Raw genomic sequence first — 17,631 nt, forward strand, 5'->3', positions numbered from 1 at the left:
TTTTCTGGTCGTCTCTCTGCTCTACAGGACGGTTCTTCACATGTCCCACTGGTTGGGTCAACTACAAGGGCGACTGCTATCTGTTTGTGTCCTCCCACATATCCTGGACCAGTGCTGCGGTGATTTACATTTGTTACTCAAAGAAACACTTTCAGCTTTTACAGTGTGTACAATACATTTTGTCATATTAACACAACATTTGTGCGTCTCCCTCCAAGACCAACTGTGCCAATTACGGGGCCTCCTTGGCTTCTGCCCGTGACGTGTTTGATTACAGTTTCCTGCAGGACCTCACCAGTAGAGCAGGATATACTTCTGCCTGGATGGGAGGATTCTACTTCCAGGTTATTAAACTACACAGAATTTTCTACATTTTTGCATAAAAATGATTCAAACCATCAGCGGATTTTCATACAAGTCCTGAAAGTAGACAAAGACAACCCAATCAAACACATGAAACTGAAATATTTATTCAAGAAAATTAAATTCTCGTTCACATCTGTGAGTTGCAGAAGTAAGTGAACCCTTGTTTTCAGCAATAACATCAACTAAATGTTTCTGGTAACTGCTGATCAGTGGTCTACAGCAGCTTTGAGGAATTTTAGCCCATTCCTCAGAACAGAACCACTTCAGTTCTGAGATGTTGGTGGGTTTCCTCACATCAACTGCTTGCTTCAGGTCCTTCCACAACATTTCTATTGGATTAAGGTCAGGACTTTGACTTGGCCGATCCTTAACATTCATCTTGTTCTTCTTTAACCGTTCTCTTGTAGAACCACTTGTGTTCTTGGGCTCGTTGTCTTGCTGAATGACCCAGTTTCTCTTCAGATTCATCTCATGGACAGAATTCCTGACCTTTTCTTTCAGAGTTTACTGGTAGAATTCAGAATTCACTGGTCCATCAATGATGACAAGACGTCCTGGCCCAGATGCAGCAGAACAGGCCCTGTAGTGGCAAAATTTCAGTTTTAGTTTTCGTTCCTTTATCAAGCCACTTCCCTCAGCGTTCGCAGCAGACGGTTCCTGACTCGTATTCAACCCATAGATGAAAAATAATTCACTGAAACATGATTGCGTTCATTTAATAAGGCTTGGACACGGTAAAAAGCTGTTAGAATCCAAAACAGCTCACACTGTCTGAATCACAGCACACACCTGACTCAAACAAAACTGCACACCTGTCTAATCATTGAGAACAACAGCGTACGTCATCAGGCATCAGACATTTGCAAAAAAAATCATATTAAATAATAAACTGTCATAATCAAATTAGATTTTAATTCTAAGTGTTCAAATGTTAAACTTCTGAAAACAACATTTTCACCTGATTTGGCTCTTACAGGCCCAAACAAGGACATTAGCACCCCCATGTTTCATGGAGGGATGAGGTTCTGATGCTGGAATGCAGTGTTGTTTCATCTCCAAACATGACGTCTCTCATTTAAACCAAACTATTCTACTTTGGTCTTATCTTTGTTTTTTACTGGATTGTCTTTGTCCACTTTCAGGACTTCACTGATGTTTTGAGTTAACTTTTATGAAAATATATATATTTTATTATCTTACACTGTACATTACCAACACATCTGACTGCCTATAATAAATGATTTAAGCACTGATGACCAACACATGTCTAATTAACATCTACTTTTTATGTCCAGACCTGGAGATGGTTGGACCAGAGTCCCTTCAGCTACTCCAACTGGTATTCATCACCCTCTGCCACCTCTTACCCGTGTATCTACCTCAATACCGCAGGTGAGACAAAACATTTTTGTCTCTCATTCAACTCAGCTTCCTATTACATAATATGTCCCCCCCCCCCCCCCCCCCCCAAGTGACTAATCATAGGAAAAGCCTGAACTTCAGCAAAAACTAAAAAATAATAATAATAATTTGCTTTAATTTTTAATGCTGTTTTTATGCACAAGAGGCATATTAGTAATAAAATCTATTTGTTATGGACATAATAGATAATTGATTAAATACTTGATCAAAGTTTTATCTTGTTGATTTTGACACAATCAAACATGAATTTATTCATAAAACCATTTTTCTTTTTCTTTGCAAAATACTTTTCAAATGTATTTCAGCACTATATAAAAAACTATTGCAGGTCTGTGAGATAGATTTAACTTTCTACATCCTGTATCCCGTTTCTTTTATTATTATTTATAAATAAATGAATCAATACTTTTCTAAGAATATTTGCAGCGAGAAAACAGTTAAAATTTGTCAACTGGTGATTAAACAAGAAACAAGATTCCTTAAGATTGTACACATGATTTTCCGTTTTTAATGTTTGTAATGGGATTCCAGTTAAAAACTTAAAGTAATTTATGTAGTGACTCGATAGATAGATAGATACTTTATTTATCCCGTGGGATATTCCAGGTTTTTGTTTTCAGGAAGGTTTTTGCTAATGAAACAGAATTTAATATGTCAGACTTAACGAATCAACGTTTTCTCTTGCAGTGGGCTGGTCCAATAATGTATGCACTACTGGACGTCCTTTTATCTGCGTGAAGAAAACAGACTGCTGAACCATCCAACATCAAGAAGCTGTCATGTCAACTCATCTTAACGCTTCACAATCGCTGGAATATGATGCTTTACACGTGTACTGTAATAAACGTGTTTTGCAGAAACAATAATAAAATGCATTTCATAAATAACTAATGTTTTGTGTACTGTACTTTGTGTAGAAATGTGGAATATGTTTAGCTCCTCGTCACTTTGGTTAATGGAGTTCAGCTTCAGTTTTATAGTTTTTACCAACATTTATTTTGTAAACTACCACAAGGTACATTCATCTATTGTTTATGGATGTTTTAATCATTCATAATCCAATGTGACATAAACCACATGTGATAACCCCGTTATTATCATTCTTCTAACCAAAATTCATTTAATTAATTCAGCTTGAATCGTTTAACGTAGAAACTTCATTCAACTTTTAAGCTATCAACTTTTAAACTACAGTGGGTGCAGCTAGCTAGCTGGCTGGCTAGTTTACCCCCTACAATTGCAAATAAACGAACTTTTTAAAACTGAAATGAAAACAAGTAGCAAACTCAATAACGCTATATATTCACGATTTTATTTTGACAGATGGAAATAGTGCGATATATCGCAACAGATAATTAGCAGTAGCTTAGTATTAACCCTATGGTATTACTGTAACTTCGCTCGCCAAATATCCGCATGGGACTGACCTAAAATCCTTCGATGCACAAGTATAGTCTTAAAGCGCTGTCAATCACGACGAGTTCCAGCCACGTTAACAGTTCATCCAATCATCATACAGAAGCTCGGCGTCCTGATACATCCCACTGCCCATTCACTCCCTGAGACGCTCGGCTTCCCTGGAAGTGACGATTTTGGAGCGTTTGTCCAATAAATGTCGAGCTTTTTTGCCCTGAGATCGGCCCATTCTGAAGCCCCATTGAAAGCCGAGGCTCAATGGGTTTTTAAACGGACCGTGCCATTACAGCAATATGAGAAAAAAAATCACGATAGACGAACGGCTAAAACTTATTAACGATTGTGTTATTATAAGAAGTAGCCATGAAGTCGATCATGTTCTAGCACATTTTAGTTTGAGTAGTAATGTAAATTCGTAGTATTTGACGAAATTGAGAGTGATATTTTAGGGGAGGCTGAGCTTCCCCTGTAGTCTTAGAGCAATCGCCTCTGAACCCCGTTATTCCCACCATTCAGTGACTGTCATTATCCCAGAAATTAACCTAGCCCTTTTTATGCAGCAATCAGAGCTTCATTGAACCATTAAGGTCTTGTTATTCGCCCCGTTGATGCAGACTGAGTCACGACTCAACCACACACTTAACCAGACAGCCATTATGGTCCTATGATTTGCTTTTTCTCACTTACATACAAACATAATGTGTCTATTCTCTTTGTCAGCAGCTAAGGAATTTACTTTTAATCATTTTTCCTCATTTGCAGCTGCTAGTGTTAGTGATGGGTAGATGAGGCCTCGTGAAGCGTTGCGGCACATTACCCAAATGCAGGGGCGATTCTAGTGTCAGAGCTTTAGGGGTGCTGAGCACCCCCCACCAAAGAATGGAAAGACAACAATAAATGAGAGAACACATCTTCCTTTAATGTCAAACTACTGTACTGTATCACAAAGCTATCATTTGGTTTAAAAAATAAAGAAAAGAAATTGCATTTAAATGAGAAGATGAGGTTGGAACAATAAGTGCAAAACAAACGTTAAAAAAGCAACCCCGCCTAACCTCCTGACTAACAGGAAAAAAAATTAAATTATCCAATCACATTTTTTTTAAATTCCCCAATCTGTATAAGGTAATTAGAATGCTGAAAAAAATAAAAAATTAATAAGTTTTTATTTTTAAGATTTCATATAACTGATGGACGACATTTTCCTTAATGAGAAAGAGAAAGGTACCAAAGCCCCACCCCTTTACATTTGTTATCATTGCAAAAGCTGAAAATGTCCTCTGCAGATAGGCAGTATTAGTCTTAAACCTTGGCTTTAACATCAACACATATGCACAAACCAAAAGCTTAATATAAACTGTGGACAGTGGTTGATTGACAACCTGCACTATTAGTTTACCAGAGAGAGAGAAACAACATCAGCTAGTAAACTCCTACTGAACAATAACAACAACAGTAAAAGTTAGGGCTGTTGATAATGACTGGAATGTGTTGGTGCTGAGTGATAAAGTAAATAGATCGTTTGGTAACTCATAGGAGCCACGCCCCTCAGGTTGTCAGACAAACCTAAGGTGTGTGTGCGCGCACTGCGTGGGGGAGGGAGGGAGGGGTAAGCGAAAATATTAAAAATATTATTTTTAAAGCACATACTTTCTTCGATTGTGCTATTTACGTACAATATCATAAAGTAATAATAATAATTATTACTTTGTGACAAAGGCAAAGATGGACTGAAAAACATTTGTGTCTCAGTGTTTTTTCTCTGTTTTGGTAAATATATATTATGGTTATAACCACATATACCTGCTGGATCATGTACGATCCACAAATCTTCAACATGATTACTCTAACATAATGTAATTATAGTTTCATTCAGTTTCAAACTATATTATTATAAATAACAACACAAATTATATTCTTAACGTGAACTTTTCAAAAAGATTCTGATGCAAAAAACTGAAAAGCGACTGACTGCAGAGCATGATGAATCCACCGACGACAAGTTTCAAGTCATATACAGCAGGTTTTACAGGTAAGTGTTGATAATGTGGAGCAGACGTCGCCATAATCCATAATCAGTCCAAACAGAAAGCAAGACTCTGTCCATAGTCCAGAACTACACCCACTAACAATGGCCTAAACACCTACAAACTTATTTCTTATCAGAGCAAGAAGTCAGTTATACCATAACTGTTATTGTCACGGTTTCCTTTAATCTCATTAAGATGGTATTGTAAAAGAACTTTTATTGACACACATATAAACAGACCTTGTCAGTTCTGGTTAGCGGTTATGATAACTCCTTTATTACCCCTTGTTACGGTGATTGTATTTAGGACCTGACACAAAGAAAAGACGTCATGAAGAGCACGGGAAGCTTCCACGCTCACGTTACCTAACCTGACACTGATTTAAATCAACCCTTCAAACGTGGCTTTGCACGTGTTCTTCTCTTGCTGTTTATTCCTTCAGAACTTTATCAAGAACCTCATGAAAACCCGAGAATCACATGGTACCTACATTTCACCTTTTTAATTGGACGATGACAAACATGATAAAAACTAGTTCATTTTACTTATTTTGTTCTACATAATTTATTTATTTTTCTGTCGGTGGAAGTTGTTTAGTCACAACGATTTGATTACAATAAAACTTTCCATAGAAATAATCAGTCCAAACAGAAAGCAGGATCATGTCCATAGTCCAGAACTACATTCACAAACAAAGGCATAAAATCTTTATTTTATCAGAGCAGAGTCGATTATACAATAACTGCTACTGTCTCGGCCTCCAGTAATCTCAGTAAGATGGTATTGCAAAAGAACTTTTATTGACACACATATCAATGGACCTTTTCAGGTCTGGTAAGCGGTTATGATAACTCCTTTATTACCTCTTGTTACGGTGATTGTATTTAGGACCTGACACAAAAAAAACAGGTCATGAAGAGCACGGGAAGCTTCCACGCTCACGTTACCTAATCTGACACTGATTTAAATCAACCCTTCAAACGTGGCTTTGCACTTGCTCTTCTTTTGCTGTTTATTCCTTCAGAACTGAAAACTCATCACCTCATTGCATCATGGTGGAGATAACACAGTACAGTCTGGAAACTGGAGATAGGCCTCATTCAGATCTCACATTAGCATTCATTCTAGGTGATCAGATCCCAAGGTTCTATCTTAAAGTCCAGATGTGAACCCTGATCTGGTCTCAGTCACCATGTGGAGGTGGTCTGGGACACATGTGACCTCATTCCTTTGGTAGTGTGAACACAGTGAGTCCCGGGTCACATTAAAGACCACCTACTCAACAGGGCTGATCTGTGGCAGAGGAGTTTAACTCATTCATTCAACCACTATTAGAAATGATCACCTGAGTAAGTGATGTCTGTTGTCAGAAAAGATTCTGTCCTTGGACCAGCTTTATCGAATTAAAGAAGAAAGAAGCTAGAATCAACTCATGAAATGATTCATTTATCTCCTCATTAACTCCCGGTGTCTTCGTTTCCTTTATCATCAGAGATGTTTCTTTCTCAGCAGTGACTTTACTCTGAGGATGGAAGCTTCCAGGGTTCAGTTCTAATCTCAGCTTTGTCACTAAAATAAAGAAGAGTTTAACATGTGAGAGACTTTACAGCTTGTTCCAAAATATGGATCATCTCCCTAAGTCAACAATCAGCTGTTTATTGGTTCTGATCCAGCGACAGGTAGAGATCCATCCGAGATCAGATCTCAAGTGCTGGCTGGGGGGATGCATGTTTAGACACATTACCAGGTGTGAACACAGGTACCTAGAGATGGACAGGTGAGATCGGATTGATCATATCAGATGTTCATACAAGGTCAGAGGATAAAACTATCCTTGAGCTAAGTTGTTAATAACAAACATGGGGGAACTTCACGGAGAACAACTGTATCATAACAAGTAAGCTGTCAGCTCAGTTGTTTCTTTGGAAGTAAACATTTACATTAGTGGCGTTATCACAAATCATATCAGTTCAATCCATGTATGTTGCTGATGTATTTAAAGGACGGAGCAGCCTCCTCATTGACACTGCATCACTCAGCTGACGCCTGAATATCGCTGCCGCACATTTGACTGCCAGGTAAGACACCTGCTATTGTTCTTTCTCCTTCTTAGAATTTCAAGGGCCTAGATCCATCTTTTCTTACGATACCACCCAAACAGATAGTTTTGCTCTCAAAGTTCAGGCTTACTTGTGGTTCCTAGCGTTTCTAAAGTAGAACAGTAGGTAGAGACTTCAGGTTCTGGGCCCCTCTCCTGAGGAACCAGCTCCCAGATTGGGTTCAGGAGGCAGACACCCACTCTACCTTTAAGGTTAGAACAAAAAAAATCCTTTTTGACAAGGCTTATGGTTAGGGCTGTCTCAGGTAATCCTGGATCATCCTTTAGTTACACTGCTATAGGCCTAGGCTGCTGGGGGACTTCCAATACACTGCATGTCTTCCAGTTGGTGTTCAGGAGGCAGACACCCTCTACTTTTAACCTTTTTGACAAGGCTTATAGTTAGGGCTGGCACCGGTGACGCTCAAACATCTCTTAGTTATGTTGCTATATGTCTAGGCTGCTGTCTCTAATTTCTTTCTTCTGTGCTGCTACTGTATAGATTTCTACTGCTATTGATAATATATATATACTTTTTAATAGAATCGACTGTCTGCTCTGCGATCCTCGCCATCATCATCATCATCATCATGAAGGCTCTCCTGATTCGGTCTGTTTTACTCACTGGTGTTCTTGTGGCCACGGCTGCAACAGGTCAGAGCATTTCTCTTCACTTGTACAGATTCAGTTTGCTAACCTCTTAAGACCTAAGATGTTGGGAGGTGAAGCTGGCCTAACTAAAAAGACAAACCCAAAATAAATCAGGAATAGCTCCAGAACTATCAGGTCTATATTCATGACCCTGGTCTCTATGGATAGGTCAGACTCCAGATAATGGATTCCTAGTGTTAGAAACATTCTAGGTGTTACTTTTCCTGATTCATTATCGATAAACTAAAGAAGATATTTAAATGTCTTCTAGATTAGATAGTAGAAAACATCATGATAGCAATGATATCATGGTCAGACTCTGAACTTATTCAGCAACCCTGTGACTAGAACTTACCAAAGGTTTATAGAAATATCACAAAGCACACATTTTCTAGAAAGGTTTTAGTAAAAATAGAACCAGGCAGAGTCTCCAATTGGACATTTGGATGACTTCAAAGTACCCAAAGTGTGCCACATTGAGTTTTTACCTTTTGAAAGTGAATCAGGCTACACAATATGACTGATTCCCACTACAAGAGGCATTGTACACAGAATTCAACCTTTGGACATTTTATTGAGCTTGTACATTGTCAAATTCTACAATTGTGTATATTAATAATAGTAATAACAATAATGATATTCTCTTAGTTGAACCTGCTGAAGCTGCACCACAGAAGCTGCAGGAGGACAACCAGTGTAAGTTTAATTCACGCACGAAACAACTGTACACAAAAGCGCTTTGTCTTCTTGAACAGACTGTAACAGAACTCCAGTTTTCTTAGTTTGTAGTATATAATCTGACACTTACCATCTGCCCCTGGTGCTCTGCAGTCAGTAGCAGGCTTTTGGCGGCCATTTCCAAAATGGCTGCTTTGTTTTCATGGCTAATTTTGAAAAGGTTACATTAGGAATGGCTTTGATGTTGTTTCTGATATTAGCATATGAATATTTACTTTATTGGACCAACCTCTAATTACTTGATAGTTTATGCATTATGTTGTAGTAAATTCATGTTGAAAAGTTGTCCATGATAGAACAGGTGTATATGGTAATTTCATTGAACAGATTATTTAAGAGATATTTAAGAGAGAATGTCATCTTAAAATATATAATAAAAAATATTGATAGTCACTGAATGGTGAGAAAAACGGAGTTTTGCAGTGGCAGCATGGAGGGGGGTGACTCCAGGACACTGGAATTCCTGTAAAGAATTTTCGTTCGTTGTGGCACATTACCCAAATGGTACTGATACTGTGTCACTGTGTTACTCAATGCGGACACCTGCTGGATCGTAAACATTATTGCAGGCAACCTGGTTGAGAGACTCCACTGACATATTGATTAAATGACCTAGTACTATAAACACAATAGTATTGTTTGTCACTGTATTTTATATTGTATTATTTTATATTTTAATCGAAGTGTAAAATATCTTTGATATTTAAAATATACAGTCAGTAAGATCAAAATGGTCCCACACAGCGGACACTTTTCTCTTTCTTTAGGGCTACTTTTCTCCACACTCTCCTAGTTCACCCATTGTCCTTGCTTATCCTGTGACAAGCCTTAGTGCATCGTACTGCTTCCTCTTGTTTATGTATCTCTTTCTCTTTTCTACCAGTGATGCCTTGCTCCACAGAGGTTTCCCTGCACATAGCCCTGCCTGTGCTTCCTGTACTCCCTCATTGGTTCCACTTCCTGCCTGTTTTAACTGTGGGCCCTGCACTCCTTACAACTGGCTCCTTCGACTGAGTGAGAGTCATTTCCATGCTAACCTTGGCACACTTAAACTCCAGTATGCCTTTCCCATACAAGGAGGCCCCACTTAATCAGCGTGGGACACCAAGCCATTTTCTGATAAATGAATTAATCATCCTTTCTACTTGTCTACCTTTGAAAGAGGAACCTCATACACTGTCAGCGGCCATATTAACCAGGGCAATAAAACAAATTGCAAACACCCTAATTTTAACTGTCCAGGGAGCCCTAACTGTTCTATGCTTGAAATGCCTCAACCCTTCAAACTGCTCTTTATCACTGAGATTTGCATCATACCATTTCCCCAAGCTCTTCACTGGGTCCTCTAGCACTGTGGCCACCTCCTCATCATTTATAACAAACTTATTATCTACTACTTTCCTTTCCTTTACCCGTTGAAATACTCCTATATTTACTTGGCTTCACTTTCATCCTAGCCCACTGAAAGCTGCTGTTTAACTTAACCAGCAATCTGAAACATCTCGTCATTCCTCCTAAGGTCATGTCTTTGTTTTTCTTTCATCCATGAAGGAAGGACTCTGTCCATCGTCCAGAACTACATCTACCAACAAAGGCATAAACACTGTTTTATTTCTCTTATCAGAGCAAGAAGTCATTGATTAAAAAAAGTGTTCTCAGTAAGATGGTATTGCAAAAGGTCTTTTATTAACACACATATAAATTGACCTTGTCAGTTCTGTTAAGCAGTTAATTTTTTACCTCTCGTTCCAGTGATTGTATTTAGGACCTGAAACAAAGATAAGACATCATGAAGAGCATGGAAAGCTTCCACGCTCATGATACCTAACCTGACACTGATATGTCTGTTCATTAGTAATGAGAACCTTTTAAAATATTCTGTCCTTGGAGCAGTTTTAACGACATAAAGAAGAAAGAAACTCGAATCAACTGTTGAAATGATTAATTTATCTCCTCAGTAACTCCCGGTGTCTTTATTTCCTTTATCATCAGAGATTTTTCTTTCTCAGCAATGACATTACTCTGATGATGGAAGCTTCCAGGGTTCAGTTCTTATCTGAGTTTTGTCTCAAAAATTTGTCTCAGACATTTGAGAGACTTCACAGCTTCCAAAATCTGGATCATCTCCCCAAGTCAACAACCAGCTGTTCATGGTTCTGATCCAGCGGTAGGTAGAGATCCATTAGAGACAGCAGCTGGTGCAATACTCTACTGGCACATGATGGCGCTGTTTATTTACAGGCAGACTGAGATCAGATCTCACGTGCTGGCTGGGGACGCATGTGGAGACACATTTTAATTTAATACCAGGTGTCAAAACAAGTAAAACCTAAAGATGTACAGGTGAGATCAGAATAATCATATCGGATGTTCATGCAACGTCAGAGGACTAAACTATCCTTGAACTAAGCTGTTAATAATAAACTGGAGGTAAGTTCAAAGAGATTAGTGACGTTATCACAAATCCTATCAGTCCAATTCATATCAACATTTCTTTATTGACCTCGGGAAGGACTTAGAGCCTTTATTTGAGGAGTAAAACACAGTAAAACAAAGCCTTCGTGATCCGGTCAAAGGGCATAATTTAGTTGCATTTAAAAGACGGACCAGCCTCCTCACGACACGGCATCAATCAGCTGACGCCTGAATATCGCTGCTGCACATTTGACTGCCAGGTAAGACACCTGCCATTGTTCTTTCTTAGAATTTAAGGGCCTAGATCCATCTTCTCTTATGAAAACACCCCAATAGATAGTTTTGCTCTCAAAGTTCAGGCTTACTTGTGGTTCCTAGAGTTTCTAAAGTAGAACAGGAGGTAGAGTCTTCAGCTTGTAGGTCCCTCTCCTGAGTAACCAGCTCCCAGATTGGGTTCAGGAGGCAAAAAAAAGTTAGGAAATAAAAAATTTTAAAAAATTGCTTTTTGACAAGGCTTATAGTTAGGGCTGGCTCAGGTGATCCTGAATCATCCTTTAATTATGCTGCTATAGGCCTCGGCTGCTGGGGGACTTCCAATACACTACATGTCAGTTTGTGTTTAGGAGGAAGACATTCTCTACTTTTAAGCTTTTTGATAAGGCTTATACTTAGGGTTGGCACAGGTGACACTCAACCATTCCTTAATTACGCTGCTATACGTCTAGGCTGCTGGGGGACTGCCTCTAATTTCTTCTCATGTGCTGCTACTGTATAGATTTCTATTGCTATTGACGCTATATAAATACTTTTTAATAGAATCTACTGTCTGCTCTGTGATTCTGTTTCCCCCCAGACATTAAGCAACGTCATTATTCTCCATCCTCGCCACCATCATCATCATCTTCATCATGAAGGCTCTCCTGATTCTGTCTGTTTTGCTCGCTGGTGTTCTTGTGGCCACGGCTGCAGCAGGTCAGAACATTTCTCTTCACTTGTACAGATTCAGTTGGTTAACCTCTTAAGCCATAAGATTCTGGGAGGTGAGGCTGGCATAACTAAAGAGACAAACCCAAAATAAATCAGGAATAGCTCCAGAACTATCAGATCTATATTCATGACCCTTGTCTCTATGGATAGGTCAGACTTCAGAGAATGGATTTCTAGTGTTAGAAACATTGTGGCTGTTTTTTTTTCTGATTAATTAGTGATAAACTAAATGCGATATTTTAAATGTCTTCTAGATTAGATAGTAGAGAACATCCTGATAACAATATCATGAACAGAGAAGAATTTATAAAAATACCTCAGAGCCCACATATTCCAGGAAGGTTTTTAGAGAAAACAGAACCAGACCGACTCTCCATTTGGACATTTGGATAAAACCAATATATACAAAGTTTGACACATTGGGTTTTACCTCTTGAAATGGAATCTGGCTACAACATACTATTGATTCTCATTACAGGAGGAAACATGCACACCATTCATTTTATTTAGCTTGTACATCGTCAAATGGTACAATTGTGCACATTATAGAATCCATAAAAATGTTGATATCTCCTCCATGTAGTGGTTGTTCTCCAGAGGGAAATTAGTCAGTACAAGGTGGCTATATTGTAATTGTTATATGTAGTACCACTATTAACCCACTAAATGGAGGCAAAGGACCAATTATGGCATTGTGGCTCAGGGATTCAGTCAGGCAAGACACCATGTGGTGCATAGCTGATTGAAAATAATAATAACAATAATCTCTTCTCCTAGTTGAACCTGCTGCTGAAGCTGCACCACAGAAGCTGCAGGAGGACAACCAGTGTAAGCTGACTTAACACACAAAACGCTGACTTTTTGAACAGACCTTAACCACTATTTTTAACTGACTATTTTAACTGTTTTTTTTTTCTCTGTGTCTCAGTGGTAGAAAAGGAAGCTGCAGATTTTGCACCTGAAGGTAAAAACATAAACATATTGCCACTACAGCAGGAAGTGTACACACAATTCAACCTGTGGACATTTTATTTAGCCTGTACTCGTCAAATTCTACAATTGTGCACATTGTAGAATCCATAAAAATGTGTTGTTCACACATGTAACTCCCCAGTGAAATGACTCAGTACAGAATGACAGATATCAGTCTAAAGTAAACTTGCAGTACAAGGTGGCTAAATCGTAATTGTTATATGTAGTAAAACAATTAGCCCACTAGATGGAGGCAACGGACCATTTATGGCATTGTGGCTCAGGGATTTTGTCATGCGAGTGACCAAGTGGTGCATAGATGATTGAGAATTGGGTAGATAGACAAACAGTGTAAGTTGACTTCACACACAAAACAACTGTGCACAAAAGTGCTTTGACTTTTTGAACAGACTGTAACCACACTCCAGTTTTTTAGTAAATAATCATTGTCCTTTGTTGTCCTCAATTTTCACTGACATAATTAAATGACTATCAGACTGTTTGAACTGTTTTTTTTCTCTCTGTTTGTGTCTCAGTGGTAGAAGAGGAAGCTGCAGATTTTGTTCCTGAAGGTAAAAACATATTATGACTTGTTATATCCTCCATATCACTGTAAAGAATATGATTATAATGTGACTTGTTTCTTCTCATTTTAGCAATAGAGTCTGAAGAAGAGTTTTCTGCCAGAGAGGTGGCCTCATCACCCCAAGGTTTATTGTCTTAGATGAAACCCTGGATATTACGTTTTTGTACTCAATCTATTCACATTAAATTAATCTATTTTCTGGTCCTCTCTCTGCTCTACAGGACGGTTCTTCACATGTCCCACTGGTTGGGTCAACTACAAGGGCGACTGCTATCTGTATGTGGCCTCCAGCACATCCTGGACCAGTGCTGTGGTGATTTACATTTGTTACTCAAAGAAACACAGATTTTACAGTGTGTACAATACATTTTGTCATATTAACACAACATTTGTGCGTCTCCCTCCAAGATCAACTGTGCCAATTACGGGGCCTCCTTGGCTTCTGTCCACGACCTGTTTGATTACAGTTTCCTGCAAGACCTCACCCTTAGATCAGGAGGTTCTACTGCCTGGATGGGAGGATTCTACTTCCAGGTTATTAAACTACACAGAATTTTCTACATTTCTGCATAAAAATTATTCAAACCATCAGCGGATTTTCATACAAGTCCTGAAAGTAGACAAAGAGAACCCAATCAAACACATGAAGCAGAAATACTTATTTGAGAAAGTTAAACTTTGGTAGAATTCACTGGTAGAATTCAGAATTCATTGGTCCATCACTGATGACAAGCCGTCCTGGCCCACATGCAGCAGAACAGGCCCAAACCAGGACTTTAACACTCTCATGTCTGATGGAGGGATGAGGTTCTGATGCTCAAATGCAGTGTTATTTCATCTCTAAACATGTCACACCTCATTTCAACCAAACTATTCTACTTTGGTCTTTGATCTTAGTTTTTTACTGGGTTGTCTTTGTCCACTTTCAGGACTTCACTGATGTTTTGAATTAATTTTTATGAAAATATGTTTTTTTTTTATCTCACACTGTACATTACCAATATATCTGACTGTCTATAATAAATGATATAAGCACTGATGACCAACACATGTCTAATTAACAACCACTTTTTATGTGCAGAGCTACTGGAGATGGTTGGACCAGAGTCCTTTCAGCTACTCCTACTGGTCTTCACAAAACTCTGTCAGCTCTTACCCGTGTATCTACCTCAATACCAGAGGTGAGGCAAAACATTTCTGTGTCTCTCATTCAACTCAGATTCTTATTATATAATATGTATTTTTTGACAATCACAGGAAATAATAATAAATGATTTGCTTTAATTTTTAAATGCGAATCTCTTTTATGCACAAAAGACATATTAGTAATAAAATCCCTTTGATATGGACACAATAGATAATTAAAATTTAATACTTGATCAAGGTTTTATCTTGTTGATCAAACATGAATTGATCCATAAAACCATTGTGATTTTTTTCTTTGTAAAATACTTTCCAAATGTAATTCAGCATTATATAAAAAACTATTGCAGCTCTGTGACATAGGTTTAACTTTCTACATCCTGTATCACGTTTATTTTATTATTATTTATAAATAAATGAATCAATACTTTTTTTTACTTTTCTAGGAATATTTGCAGCAAGAAAAGAGTTAAACTTTGTAAACTGATGATTTAACAAGAAAAAATATTCCCAAAGATTGTAAGTTGTAGTTTATGTAGTGACTGTATTTTAAATTAATATTTACTTTATTTACGCCACCTATAATTACTTCAGCCAAACTTGACCCATCCTTCCAACTTTCTCAAACCACAAGCGCCAAATGTAGAAAAGATAGATAGATAGATAGATAGAAATAGAATTTAATATGTCAGACTTAATGAATCAACATTTTCTCTTGCAGCGGGCTGGTCCAATAATGTATGCACTACTTCACGTCCGTATATCTGCATGAAGAAAACAGGCTGCTAAACCATCCAACATCAACATCGTCATGTCAACTCCTCTTAACGCTTCACAATCACTGGAATATGATGCTTTACACGTGTACTGTAAAAAATGTGATTTGCAGAAAGAATAATAAAATACATGTCATAAATAACTAATGTTTTGTGTACTGTACTTTGTGTAGAAATGTGTAATATGTTTAGCTTCTCCAGCAGTCAACTTACTCCTTGTGATCTGTTTTCCCAGTTTTTGGATTATTTGCCTGTTTGCTGACTGCTGCTTTTGCCTAACCCTTTGGATTTGTTTGCCTGTATGGACTGTTTATTGTGTACTGAACCACCCTGTTGCAAGTAAACTGTGTTTGTTTGAAACCTAAACTGTCTGTTGGAGTCATGCTTTTGAGTCCTGCTTTTGTGGAATTCCACTCATACCACAGTCTGCTTGTACATGGAGCCCTTGCAGCCCTTATACTGACCTCCACTGCCATTGTAAAAGCTAGTGGAGGGATTGTACACCTTGCCATAATGCCTACCTCCAGCTGCTGCCACGCTGTAGTGTACTCTGTTGTGGTAAAGCAGAGATGTATATCTGAAAAGTAGACTTTGACTAGGCTTTTTATACTACCTGGAACTCTAAAGAGCACACAAAAATAGTAAGTAGTCACTTAACACCAATAACGATATTGCTACTGAATGGAGGAAGGACTCACACTCACACCTACAGCCAATTTAGAATCAACCATGAACAATGGTCAGATATCTAATGGTTAACTCCTGGATATCTGTGAAGCCATATAACAGTGACATTCCTAATGTATTATCCCTACATAACTCTTAACCCTTTATAGGGTGAGGAACCAGATACCACGGTACCACCTATTAAAGGACATATCCTTGTCAAAGTGATTAGATAATGAGTCTCTGAGATGTTCAGGGCCAAATACAATGACTCATGTTTAGTCTGAGTTTAAGAGTAGGAAGTTTCATGGATAAATACAGCTGTGTGTCATCTGCATAGCAATGGACATTTGTGCAGTATTACCTAAAAATATCATTAATATTATTTTTATAATATTAATATATGTATTATAATATATTAATATCTTTGCCTTTGTTATAAAAACATATTATTATTATTACTTTATTACTTTATGATTAATAATAATAATTATTACTTTGTGACAAAGGCAAAGATGGATAGAAAAACTTTTGTGTCTCAGTGTTTTTTTGGTAATATATATTATGGTTATGACCACATATACCTGCTGGATCATGTATGATCTACAAATCTTCAACGTGATTACTCTAACATAATGTAATTATAGTTTCATTCAGTATCAATAACAACACAAACTAGACAATTCCCCTGCGGGAAATCGCGAGAGTGATGCAGTGGCCGCAGCAGTCTGCGATACCATGCTATATTGCTGTGATAGTACGATGCTACGATGCTATGATGATGCTACTATGCCAAGATGCTACAATGCTATGATGCTAAGATACTAAGATGCTATGATACTAAGATGCTACAAAGCTAAGATACTATGTTGCTACGATGCTAAGATGCTACAATGCAATTATACTAAGATGCTATGATGCTTTAATGATCACCTGTTCATATAGTCATAATATAATCCTGGTGAAAATATTTGCGATTTACGTTGCAAATAATTTCATGTTTGACTACAAAAAGTAATGGTCAGGTCAAGACAGGTCGCGAATGTCTTTACTAAGTAGCATGTCTTTACTACCATGAGCAGCAGCTATAACAAAAAGCACAACTCAAATAGTCATTTAAGGCCTGGTTCCTTCTGACTGGATGGGTGTGAGTTTGATGTCATGCAGGGTACAACAAACCAAACAGGATGAGGAGGATGCAGTAGGCCTGGCTGAGAGAGAGAGACACTGAGAAGGGTCGTCCTTTACGCCCTTCTACAAACTGCAGGGCAGGTACAGGCAGCAGACCCCTCCCAGCTCCACCTGAAAGCCAGCATCAAATAAGGAAGAGAGTGGGAGGGCTCTCACTAGGATCCCCAGACAAAG

This window comes from Chelon labrosus (assembly GCF_963514085.1).
Source record: "Chelon labrosus genome assembly, chromosome: 2".
Classification (NCBI taxonomy): Eukaryota; Metazoa; Chordata; class Actinopteri; order Mugiliformes; family Mugilidae; genus Chelon; species Chelon labrosus.